Here is a 12,462-nt window from a genome sequence, read left to right on the forward strand (position 1 = left end):
GAAACCCTCACTACCATGCACGCCCTGCCAGCAACCTTGGGTGCTTCTGGGAATTCCCACTGAGCCCAGTGATGCCAGCAGCAGGTCCATTCAGCCACTGTGCGCTGAGGGCCTAGGGCTGCGCTGATGGGCGGGAGGCTGTGGGCACAGCGGGGCCTCGGGCTGGCACCCCTCCTCCTTGCTGCACACGGCAAGGCCTTGCAGGTCTAATGACCCATGCCTTCCCACTGCTGGAGTGTCAGCTCCGAGGGCAGGGGCCTGGTCTCTGGCTCACTGAGGTATTCCAAACACAAAGACGTGCAGGGAGAAAGGTGCTTAATAAACACTTGCGGAATGACTGAGGAGTCGTGACTGGGGGGGGGGGGGGGGGGGGGGGGGGAGGGGCTCTCTTCACGCTATGGGTTTGGAGACCTGGAGGCTCTTCCCATTAGCTATGAATTTACAATGTTTCTGGGGAAAGGGCGGCCCGTCTCGCTTGCAGCCCAGGTCCCACTGCACAAAGCCCTCCCCATACCCGCTGCTCACTTTCTGGACTCACTGAGTTCCAGCCCTAAACAAAGGGCACATTTTGGGGATCCTAATCCCTTGTTTGTTTGTTTGTTTGTTTTCCCCTGAACTGTCCCCTCCCTGCTCCTTCCTGTCCGGGGCACTGCGGTTCCCAAACGGAGTCACTTTCTAGGTGTGATGGCCAGGCTCACGCTGGCTCCCTGGAGTCCTGGGGGCTGGGAGCCAAGCTGTGCCCTTAGAATTGGGAGAAACCTGTGCCCTGCCTAGTCCACAGAGGGGCAGGGACTGTATGTATGTGTGTGTGTGTGTGCTTGCACACGCACATTCATGCAGGAGATGGGAGGAAGGACACACGCATAGGCACACAAACATGCATGCACACACCCCAGAGAGAGGGAAAAAGAGATTGAAAAAAGAGGGAGAAACCACCCAGTAAGTAAGGAAGAGAGCACAAGCTAGGGAGGCACAAGAGACAAACCAGGGCTGAGACGAAGTCGGAGAAAGACTGAGGGCTAAGTCCTGAAAGTCAGAAGAAACTGAGTGCAAATGTTGGCCCCACCGCCCAGCAGCTGAGTGACCGTGGACCTGCTACTTAACTTCTCTGTTCCACAGTTCACTTACTTGCAAAACAGGCTCTACGAAGATGAGATCAGATGATGCATTAACACAGGCACACATCCAGGGTCCTGGTTTGGGTCAAATCCTGCCTTAAGGTGGTGGCTTTTCCTATCTCACCCCTTACCCCACCCAAATCTTAAAATCCTCTGAATGTCCACGAGGGACCAGCCCTCTGGCCATGGGCATCCTTCTTGCACAGCAAGCCTGTCTTCTCCCTGGGCTGGGAGCCCAGCGGAGTCCTCTGCTCATCCCTGAGACCTAATACAGGGCCCAGGCTATCTCCTCCTCCCCACACTATCTGCAGTCAGTAAGGCAGTGGTATGTAGGAAGCACCTACTGTGTGTGTGGGGGGTCTGTGCTCAGCTCTTGAGGAAACAAGGAAGCAGCAGATTCTATGCCAGCCTTCAGGGAGTGCTCCGGCAGCCTCTTCCATAATGAGCTTTCCTAACCTCATTCCCCAAGGACTCCCCATGGATCTCAACACCTCCCTGACCCCGGGGGCACTGGGGCCCCCTAATACCATTCCCTGCACGGGAGCCTTGGCCTAGACTGTGCACTCCCTGAAGGCTGGCATAGAATCTGCTGCTTCCTTGTTTCCTCAAGAGCTGAGCACAGACCCCCCCCCCCACACACACACACACAGTAGGTGCTTCCTACATACCACTGCCTTACTGACTGCAGATAGTGTGGGGAGGAGGAGATAGCCTGGGCCCTGTATTAGGTCTCAGGGACGAGCAGAGGACTCCGCTGGGCTCCCAGCCCAGGGAGAAGACAGGCTTGCTGTGCAAGAAGGATGCCCATGGCCAGAGGGCTGGTCCCTCGTGGTTGTGCAGCCCAGATCCTGAGCCCCAGCCCTGAGAACCATCCCAGGCCAGGAGGGAAGGCCCGACAGCGAATAATTCTTCCCTGACACCTGCCAGGGCCTCGTCGCCTCCAGCGAGGTCTTATTAGGACAGGGCCGCCTCTTCACCTCTGCGTATGAACTCCCTTCTTGAGCACCAGGGAGTGGAAAATGGGAGGGAGCCAGCGAGAGAGAGCCTTTTCATTCTGGGAGCACGTCGCCCTCTGCGTGGATATTCCTGGAACACTTCCATGGAGCTGACCTGGCTGGGGCAGGAGGACCTGGGAGCTGAGCGCTGTCTGTTGATTTAGGCTGACAGTTCGGGTCAAAAGGCTCCAGTGTCCGGGCGCAGGTGGCCCCTGGGTCCCTGTCCTGAGATGGCCCCGTCTCTTCCCAGGGGCTGCAGAGGCTGGTGTAAGGCTCAGGTCTGATGAGCTGCCCAGTCCAGAGGCACTGCCCACAGGGAGGAGGGGCACTGCCCAGAGGCCAGACTGTATGCTCAGGGGCCTGTCCCCCACTCTCCCCATGAATGACCTGGCGAGGCATGTCCTACCCTGGGCCTCAGTTTCCCAATCTGTAACGGCAGAGGCTCCGCAGGGCCAGCCTCCAGTTCTGAGCGGACCTGGCAGACGGCTGCGGGTCTCGCCTCCTGGAAGGCCCAGGGGACCCCCCCTATAAAAGCCAAGTCACACTCCAGGGTCAGCTTCTCTGTCTCTGGGGCTCTCCGCCTGCCAGGAGGCTGTTGACAAGAACGCTCTGTGGCCAGAGGGATGGGGCTGAAACCCTCAGAGCTGCCTCCAGGAGCCTGGACGAGGGGACACCAGGGAACATCCCTCTGATATTTACTGTAAAAACGGTTTTATTACTGTTGTTTTCTATTATTATTATAACATTAACCGTGCTCCATGGGAACGAAGATAAACATCGTGGTGTTTTAGAAGCAGATCATCTAAACTCCTGGTTTATTGGTGAGGAAAGTGAGCCACAGAGAGGGACAGGCTTTGCCAAATTCACCCAGGGAGGCCCTGACCTGGTCCAGGGTCCTAGCTCCAGGTCAGCTACCCACAGCAGGCATCAGAGTGCCAGGATGGCCCCGGCACGGGTGTTATGTGGATCGTGTCTGAACATTCAGAGCCCTGGGCCCAACTCCAGACCCAGAGAATCAGACTCCAGGGGAGTGGCCTGGGAATATGCATGTAGACAAGTGCCCAGGTGGCCTGTGCCTGTTGTGTCTCTATCGTAAAGTGTCCTGAAAGTCCCACTGGAGCTGCCGAGAGGACCTGGGAGGCCAGTATCCTTGGGGAGGGGAGAATGTGGGTACCAGAGCTAAGGGCGCCAACCTCAAGCAGATGCCCAGTGCTGAGAAAGCAGACAGCTCCCTGAGAGCACCGGTCTACTGTTAAGAGAGAAGACTGGCCGAAATTGGTTTGGCTCAGTGGATAGAGCATTGGCCTGCGGACTGAAAGGTCCCAGGTTCGATTCCGGTCAAGAGCATGTACCTTGGTTGCAGGCACATCCCCAGTAGGGGGTGTGCAGGAGGCAGCTGATTGATGATTTTCTCTCATCAATGCTTCTGACTCTCTATCCTTCTCTCTTCCTCTCTGTAAAAAAAAATCAATAAAATATATATATATATATATATATATATATATATATATATATATATATATATATAAATAAGAGAGAGAGAAGACTGGCATAGCTAGTGTTGCATTCCATCCCCAAAGCACCCCTTGCAGGAAGGTGGGCTTCTTCCCACTTTTCAGATGAGGAAACTGAGGGCATCAGAAATGAAGTCATGTGTCCAGACGGGCCCAGCTGATAGATGGCAGAGCAAGGATTTGAACCCCAAGCTGTCGGTCCCTAAAACCCTTGCTTCAACCACATGTCACCTGCATCCTTTGCCACACTGAAATTCACACACGTGAGCGTGTGCTGAGCTCTCAGCAGTGGGGGTGTGCAAGCAACGGGCCCGAGGTGACCCTGACCAGCCCTCCTGGCACTATGACTGAGGACAGGGCTGGGCTGGCTAGAGGATGCGAGGGTGTTCTCTGTGTTTCCTCCACACACAGAGAGAAATGTTCCAGATTGTTTACCGGTTCCAGTTCATCACAGACCTCCTGGCTCCGTCCATGGCCACCCCGGAGCTGTGGGCCAGGAGATGGCTGGGCGCCTCGGCTGGGAGGGCAGGGGTTCCAGGGGCTGGCTCCCCAGGCAGCTATGAGGACTGGGAGGTGGGTGGGGAAAGGAGCTGTGGTGGGGAGTCTGGGTGGGGGTGGGGCTGAGAGCTCACCAGGCCACCCAGTGAGAGCTGTCACATGTTCGTTAGCCTGTCCCACTGGAGCATGGGCCAGATGGACCGGGCACCAGGAGAGCGTTCTCGGAAGGCTATGAAGCAGAGATGCTCCCACAGGCTCCAAAATAGGTCCCCGAAGAAGCTCGGGGAAGCAGCGGAGGGTCCCAAACAGCTGGGAGGCAAGATGTGTGCTTCCCGAACCGGAACTGAGGAAGGGCGCGAAGCACTTACCAGGAAAGACAGTTGTGAGGGGAAGCTGCCACAGACCCCAGAAACCAACGGGGCTGAGAGTGGGGGTGGGGGGCGCACCTGCAGTCCTCATAACCCAGGGCTCTAGAGCAGTGTTTCCCAAACTTTTGACATGTGTACCCCTTCTGTAATTTTCGCTGAGTACCCCTCGTACTCATGAGAACGTAGAATTAGGCACAGCTAAGCACAGTGCAGTACATATCCCCACCAGACTCCGGTGCAACGCGTACCCCCACCAAACTCTTCCAGTACCCCTGGGGGTACGCGTACCACACATTGGGAAACACTGCTCTAGAGTAAGGTGACCAGGCGCCCCGATTTTTAACAATTTGTCCCGCGGCGTTTTAAAAAAGTCCCGCGGGACAAATCGTTAAAAATCGGGACTGTCCCATCAAAAGCGGGACGTCTGGTCACCTTACTCTCAAACACAAGGCCCGTGGGCCAAATCCGTCCCGCCAGGCCTTGCAATGTGGCCCGCACCGCGCTGTCATCACTGCACTCCGCTGCGTTTCCATCACAATGACAGTTTATGACTGTTCAGTAAACCATTCGGCCCGCGATTTAGGCTGGATTTTAGATTTTGGCCCCTTCTCTGATTGAGTTCGACACCCCTACTCTAAAGGGTTCTCTGGGGCGCAGTTTGCCCAACAGTCACGATGAATTGACCCCTGTGAGGCCACCCTGAGGTCACTGCCCCCTCCCTATGTCTGCACTGCCCATAAGCCAGAACCGAAACCCTGACAAGTAGACCTGATGCCTGGGGAGTGAGGGCGGAGAGGGCAAAGCGTGCCACGCGGCGCATGGCACCTTCTCACAGAGCCTGTGCACGGCCTCAGAGTCCTTCCTAACACGGTCCATCCAGCGCATTAAGAACTGGCACACCGAAGAAAGCCTTCCATCTGTGGAGGAGGCTGCAGGCGCATGGCTGGGTGCCTGCTGGCTTCCCGCTGCCACTCAGCACCAGCGTGCCAGCTCGGAGCTTGCCTGAGCCTTCAGGAGGCTTACAGCCTACCAGGGAGATTGCAGGCCGCCAGCCTGGGGGACGGAGACAAGAAAAGGCTGAAGGAGGGGATGGCTGTGTCCACTGGGCCAGCTCAGCGCACACAAGCTCTGCAGCCCCCATAGGTGGGCAGGAGGCAGTTCCTTGGAGGGTTAGAGTCCCAACCCTGCCTCTGGCCAGGGAGCCACACAAGCCCTGCACCGGCGCCTTCAGTGACTTCCCGCCACCCTGCCTGAGCGGAGCGGCAAATGGCTCTGACTGTGGACAGAGAGGCAGCCAGGTGCAGCAGAGGAGAAAGGGGACAATCGGCACTGGGGCAGGCTGTCTGCTCCACTGCTGGCCTGGCTCCTGGGAGAGCCCTTCAGGCTGGCAGGGGCAGGCCAGGCGCGGCAGACAATCCTGCCTGCCCCCGGCAGCCGCCACCCTGCGGGGAACCTCTGGGGTCTCGGGGACACTCTCTGGGCACCTCTGAAGTTCAGACGGCATCGGGATGTTGTAAGGGGGTCTGGAGCCAGGGAGGCCCTCCCTTCATGGGAGGAGCTGGCACCCCGCCCCCCCCCTCCCCCCGGCCCCCGAGCTTCTGCATCCCAGGCTGTGTACTTGCTGTGAGGCAGCAGGAAGTGCCCAGGGGTGGGAATGAGCCCACCTTCAGGGCTGTGTGGCTATTCGGTGGAGGAGCCTGGAGCCTGGAACCCACTGTGGGGGAAGGAAGGAACCTTGAGATCGTCTTCCCTCTGTTCCTATCGAGCTTTGGTTGCTTGGGCTCTAGCTACAGTCCTGCTTGCCTCGATTTACCTTTATGACCAGCATGTCTCCATTCCTTATTTTTAAAAAAATACATTTTTATTGACTTCAGAGAGGAAGGGGGAGGGAGACAAAGATAGAAACATCAATGATGTGAGAGAATCATCGATCGGCTGCCTTCTGCAGGCCCCCCACTGGAGAACAAGCCCACAACCCGGGCATGTGCCCTGACTTGGGAATCGAACCGTGACCTCCTGGTTCATAGGTCGACGCTCAACCACTGAGACACGCCGGCAGGGCCATTCCTTATTTTGGACTGCGGGACAGAGCGGCCTGGCCTACAAAGAGCGTACTTGCTCTGCAAACTCTTCTCTGCAAGGCTGCCTCCCCAGCCTCAGGTTCCCTGCCTGCAGAGGAGACTGGGCCCTCCCAGGCTGTGTGGTCCAGGACAGCAGCCAGGAGCCACACAGGACTGAGCCTAGCGTCTGCACTGTGGTGCATATGTTAAACACACACCAGCTCCAGTGACTTGGGAGGAGGAAAGAATGTAAAATAGCCAGTATTATCATTCCAATACATAATACATCGTTTGAGACAGCGCAGCAGCCTGAGGAGCACTGTGAAGGGCGTGAAGGGCAGGGTTTGGGGTTTAGGAGACTCGGGGAGGAATCAACCAGGGTCTCTGACAGGTGGAGTCTGAGAGGCCCCAAGCTGACGGGACATGTCTGACCTTGAGAGGAGGTGTGGCTTGAGGAGGCTCAAGCTGTAGGTGGGTGTGGGTGGTGGGTTGGGTGGTAGGCGAGGTGGTGGGTGACAAGAGTGGAGGACCTCTGAGGCAGAGGAAGTTTAAGAGCAAAAGTGATAAAAGTGGGGACTGGGAGCACGACAGACGCTAGTATGATCTGGCTGTGAAAGGAGGCTGGGCCCGATGGTGGAGCTTCGAATGCCAGGCTGTCGGTGGGTACACAGCAGGCACCCCAGAGAGACTGTGACCCAGGGAGCTCCCCAACATCCTGCAGGGGAGGGGAGGGTGTGTGGCGCCAGGGCCCACAGCCCCACTCGCAGATCAGACCTCAGGCCTGTGGCCTCCAGGAGCCCACCCACGGCTCCCTGTCCCCGGGGAGGACAGTTGGTTTATTCATGAGCATATGCCCGCCCTCACAGGCAGCAGCTTCTGGACACCTCACTTCTAATTATAGTGGGGATTCCACTGGTGCTGGAGGGAACCGGTTTGAAGCAGCCCCGCAGGCTCCCTGCTCTAGCCCACGGCAATGGCCCTGGCCCAGGACAGCACAGCACGGCTACCGAGCAGATTCTCTGCACCCGGGACCGGGCTCCATCCTGAGCGGGCGGCAGCGGATCCATGGGGTGGGATGGTGCCCCTCAGCAGTTGGCCACACACGGTTCACAGCCTCCAAGCAGCTGGAAGTGTAGGGCACTGCCTCAAACACCTCCAGAGAGCTGGAGGACAGAGCTGTGTGTGGGCCAGAGCTGGGTAAACAAGGCGAAGGTGGCAGGCTGGGCGCCCAGGGGTCTCAGTTCTGCCCAGCCCGGGCGACGAAGGGGTGATGACAGAACAGAGGTGCTGCCTGCACACCAGGCTGGGAGTGACTCTGAGGGAAAGGAGATCCAGACTCAGGAAGACAATCCAGATGGGGTGTGAGGGGTCTCAGGTGTGAAAGGACAGGAGAGCAGCTGAGCTAAGAGGTGGCAGTGGGGCTGGCTGTGAGGAGGGAGGCGGGAAGGAGAGAGGTGTCTGCACAGAATGAGCCAAACAGAAAGAGACATAGTCCATGACAGACAAACACACACACACACACACACACACACACACCACCCCTGAGCAGGGGTTGGAGGCCAAGGAGAGAAGAAGTAAAGACGCAACTAACACCAAGTATGCCAGGCTGCTCAAAGGGCTCCCCAAATAGTCGGCCTGCTCTGCCAGGGGCACTGGGCCCACCCCAACACTTCAGACCAGGCGCTCCGGGCTTGGGCGTCTGGAGCAGGAGGCACGGATCTCCAAGAGCTGTCTCCTCCCATGACCTCCAAGAGCTGCCAGGAGAGCCAGCAGGGGGCGAGAGGTCAGTGTACTTGACCTGGGCATGCTTCCCTTCGGGGTCCCTCAGGTCGCTTGGCCCACCACAGTCCACTCTGCATGGTCAGCGGGGTGATAGGACCCCATTGGCCAGTCTGAATGTGAGGTCTGAGGCGCCAGGTTCTCCACAGGAGCTGCACAGTGGGCAGGGGTGGCTGTCGCACAGGGGTGGGCACACTCTCACATATTCACACACATCCCCACGCTCACTCATGGCGCACACCAGCACACACACACCCCTGCACGCCCTCCTCTCCGGGGAAATGGGCACAAAGCATCTGAGCCCTGCACGGGAAACCCGGTTCTCAGCTGCCTGCTCTAGTCTTAGGGAAGGGGCTCTCCTCGGCCAGTCCAGCCTCCCAGTGTCCACCTCAGAGAACCCCATGGGTTGCCTAGACTCAGGAATGCTCTGAGATCTTCAAATCTGCTGCCCCAGTGCCCTGTGCAGCCCTGGCCTGTTTGCATACACTTTAGTGACAAGGAACTCACCAACTACCCAGAAAGCAGCTCTCAAAAAAGTCCAGGCAGCTCAGACACTTGGAAAGTTAAACCAGAGGATGTGAGGGAGACAGCATGGCTGCCACCGAGAGGCGTGAGCTGCTAGCCAGACTGTCCTTTCATCATTAGTTTGGAAAGTGACAGGGTTGGCCCATCACCTTGGCTGTCACTCCGAATTATAATAGATCTAGAGAAAAGATGTCCTCCATCCACCTGAGGATAGCTAAGAGGACCCAAGATAACCTTCCATTCCTTTAATGAAGTACAAATTGTGCCAGGCACTAGGATGTGGTAGTGAGCACATATAATCATTAAATATTCCGTTCTGGTCTGTCACCGGCCTTTCACCCATTTTACAGTTGGCAATGCTGATTCCAGGAAAGGCAGCAACGTGCTCAGGTCACACAGGAGCTGGCGGTCCTGGGCACAGCCTCTTGGGTGCTGCTGCAGGCAGCCCACTTGCCAGGCCCGGGAGGAAAGGGAGAAGCTGCCCGCCTGCCATTCCTGTCCCCAGCATTTCTAGGACACGGAGGTATTGATTACCACCTGGCCCTTTCCTTTCTCCACCAAGGCTTTCTGTGTCTCCTTTTTTTTAAGAATACACTCCAAGCCGCTCCTATGATTAATTACCAGCTGCCTAATGCTCCACCACTGGCAATTTCTGGAAAGGGAATGAATTACCTTGAGAAACATCCGAAAAGAGAACCCACCGTGAAGGAGAATTTCAAAGGTTACCTCACAATTAGCAGAGGGTTCCCATGGCCTTATTGAGCTGCCGGCAGGCCCTCGGAGAGGGCAGACTGCCAGGCTTCAGGGCCACCCTCTGGCTCTGAGGTCAGCCGAGCTGGTGTCCTGGGCAAAGCACGCTGGTGTCCTGGGCAAAGGCTGCAAGGCAGGAACGAAGGTGGCTTTCTGAGCGCCTACCGTGAGTCTGCCTCGTGGCTCTGCCCCTGCCTCTGAGCATCATGTGATGCTTCATTTCAAGGGACCATGGTTCAAATCCCCGCTCCACCACTAGCTCCATGGGCTTCCTAACCACTTTGGGCCTCTGGCGAAAGAACTGGGGGGGAGAAACACTCATTTAAGGCACAGAATGCCTGGTACACATACAATCTCACCAGCCATAACATTTAAAAATACACCAGGCTCCTAAGTCTCCTCACACAGCTCTCTCAGCAGTGTTGGGATAATTTATCTTCATTTTCAGAACTGACTGTCCTAGAAGGAAAAGGACTAACCCAAGGTCACACAGCTGACAGCAGGAAGGAAGGCTGAGCACTGTTCCCTGCTGTGGGAGCTGGAGTGAAGCAAGGAGAACCCCCGGGGCCCGTGTGGCCCAACCTCTCACCACCTGGGAGCAGTGAGGCCCGAGGAGAGAAACTGAGGGAGCAGTGAGGCCCGAGGAGAGAAGCTGAGGGAGCAGTGAGGATCGAGGAGAGAAGCTGAGGGAGCAGTGAGGACCGAGGAGAGAAGCTGAGGGAGCAGTGAGGCCTGAGGAGAGAAGCTGAGGGAGCAGTAAGGACCGAGGAGAGAAGCTGAGGGAGCAGTGAGGACCGAGGAGAAAAGCTGAGGGAGTATTGAGGTCCGAGGAGAGAAGCTGAGGGCAGCAGGGAGACGAACCGGCACGGCCTCATGGCAGGGCGCAGACTCCCACTCCCCACGCTGGGCACCAGAACCTTGGGACAAAGGGCTCTGGCCCACCTGAGCATCTTAGTGAGGCTTCCCATACCTGGGTCAGGAGCTACTGAGAGGGCTCACACAGGTCACCCTCAAGCACAAGGCCAAGTGCGATCAACTCAGAAATGCCACTTGGTGATAAAGCACGCTGGTGTCCTATAAGCTCTCTGAGGGGCCCAGACCCTCCTCGGCTGGAGGACCAGTCTGTGTCCATTCTGGCACTCGTTGGTCCGCAGAGAGAAACTGAGGCACGCGGGAAGAAGCAGGGACCCAGCATCCTTGAGGAACACGCTGGCATCCCCTGAGCATTTACTGGCAATAGGTGGCCTGTACCCCCGCCCCCAGGGGAGGCAGGTGCTGCGATCCCCATCCTTCTTTCACAGACAGGTAAACTGAGGCACAGAGAAACTGCACAACCTCCTGGTGGACAAGTGGCAGAGCTGGGAATTGAGGCAGGCACTCGGTCCCCAGCACCCAGAGACGTGCGAACGCTCATGTGCCCACCTCGGTGTATTTGGGGGAGAGGAGGGTGGGCAGCCACAGCACCCAGGCCAGCAACAGGCCTCCATTCACCGAGGCCTCTTCCTGCATGAGGCCCACATGACACAGAGTGGTACAGATGGCTGGGGACACCAAGCTGCCCCTCTCCTGGGCACATCCCACCACCCCTGCTCTCGTAGCCTCTTAGGATCTGACAAGGTCTCAGCAGCGTGGCTGTACCCAATTCCACCTGTGGCCCCAGTGAACGGCTTCGTGTGCTGGGACACTCCTGTCCCTTCCCCAAGCATCTGGCCAAACCCAGCTGCACACCTACCTCAGCGACCCAAGAATCACCAGCGTCTCACGTTCTGGTCTGTCAGCAATTCGCGGCGCTTCTGCCTCACTCCATCTCCATCCTGCAGCAATGAGAAGGCTGGTCAGCGGGTCCATGCCTGACCCAGCGGGAACTGAGCACGCTGCCACCGCCCACCACCCTCCACCCACCCCCTGAAACCTTTACTGCCGGCAAAACTGAACCATCCCATGCCACAGACTGGGCATCTGAAGGACCAAGAGGAAAAGGGACACCATGACGCCACGGGCCCCTGGCACCCATCTGCCAGCTACCAGCTCTGCATTGTGAACATGCTCCTGACCTCCCTGCGTTTGTCTCCTCACCCACCAAATGGGATCGAGATACCTCAGATATCCTGACCCCGGGGATCCGAGAGGATCTAGGACATATGACGACACAGCACTTGGCATTCATCTCATTCATTCACTCAAGAAGTATTTAACACACCAGCGCTGTGAGCAGGATGGTGGGTCCTGTCCTCGTAAGATTCTGAGGATGAGCAAATATGTAAATAGAAATGGTATCTGCAGGAAAGAATGAGTCCAGGGCTGTGCAGCACAGACGCAGGGCTCAGGGGCCCGCTCCGGGGAAGGGAAGTGAAGGATAAGCCTGAGAAGGCAGGCCCAGACGCATGGAGCAGCATTTCTCGCCGAGCGAACAGCGCATGTGGAGACTCCGAGATGGGTTCATCCTCTTAGGAAGTGGGCGGCTTTGGGCAAGTTCCTTAGACCTCTCTGTGCCTCGGCTTCCTCGTCCGCGCAAAGGGTGTGGGGGTGATGGGAGACCTCCCTCGGAGCTATAGACCGTACGAGGCTCACCACTGCGGATACGCAGGCAGCGGTCCAGGCCCTGCAGCTGAAGCATGAGTTACAGTACCTGGCAGCGGCTGGCTCGGGGCTCCGTGGTGCGCTGGGTCTGAGCCCCGAGCCCTCAGAGCTGCCATCCGCACCCTAGCACGGAAGGATGTCTCTCTGGCAGCCCCCCACTCAGCACCGTGGGAACACACATGGCCCTTGGGTTCACTGACTCCTGCTCCCCATTTCACAGAGAAGACTGAGGCCTGGAGAGGGACAGCGACTGCCCCCCTCCCACTGTCATGGAG

General features: G+C 57.6%; 1 protein-coding gene across 7 annotated transcripts in view; it reads right to left on the reverse strand.

Annotated features, from left to right (window-relative positions):
- The window catches only part of ZMIZ1 (zinc finger MIZ-type containing 1), a 166,337-nt gene that overhangs the window by 118,641 nt on the left and 35,234 nt on the right, over nt 1–12,462 (reverse strand). For 5 of the 7 annotated variants that reach the window (XM_036438082.1, XM_036438083.1, XM_036438084.1 and 2 more), the window contains one exon: nt 11,340–11,421. The exons of the other annotated variants lie outside the window; for them this stretch is intronic. The gene's annotated coding sequence lies outside the window, so the exon portion shown is untranslated. The remainder of the gene's footprint in view (nt 1–11,339; nt 11,422–12,462) is intronic. 7 annotated transcript variants of the gene reach the window in all.

The sequence above is a fragment of the Pipistrellus kuhlii genome, unplaced genomic scaffold (genome assembly GCF_014108245.1).
Source record: "Pipistrellus kuhlii isolate mPipKuh1 unplaced genomic scaffold, mPipKuh1.p scaffold_m20_p_15, whole genome shotgun sequence".
Taxonomy (NCBI): Eukaryota; Metazoa; Chordata; class Mammalia; order Chiroptera; family Vespertilionidae; genus Pipistrellus; species Pipistrellus kuhlii.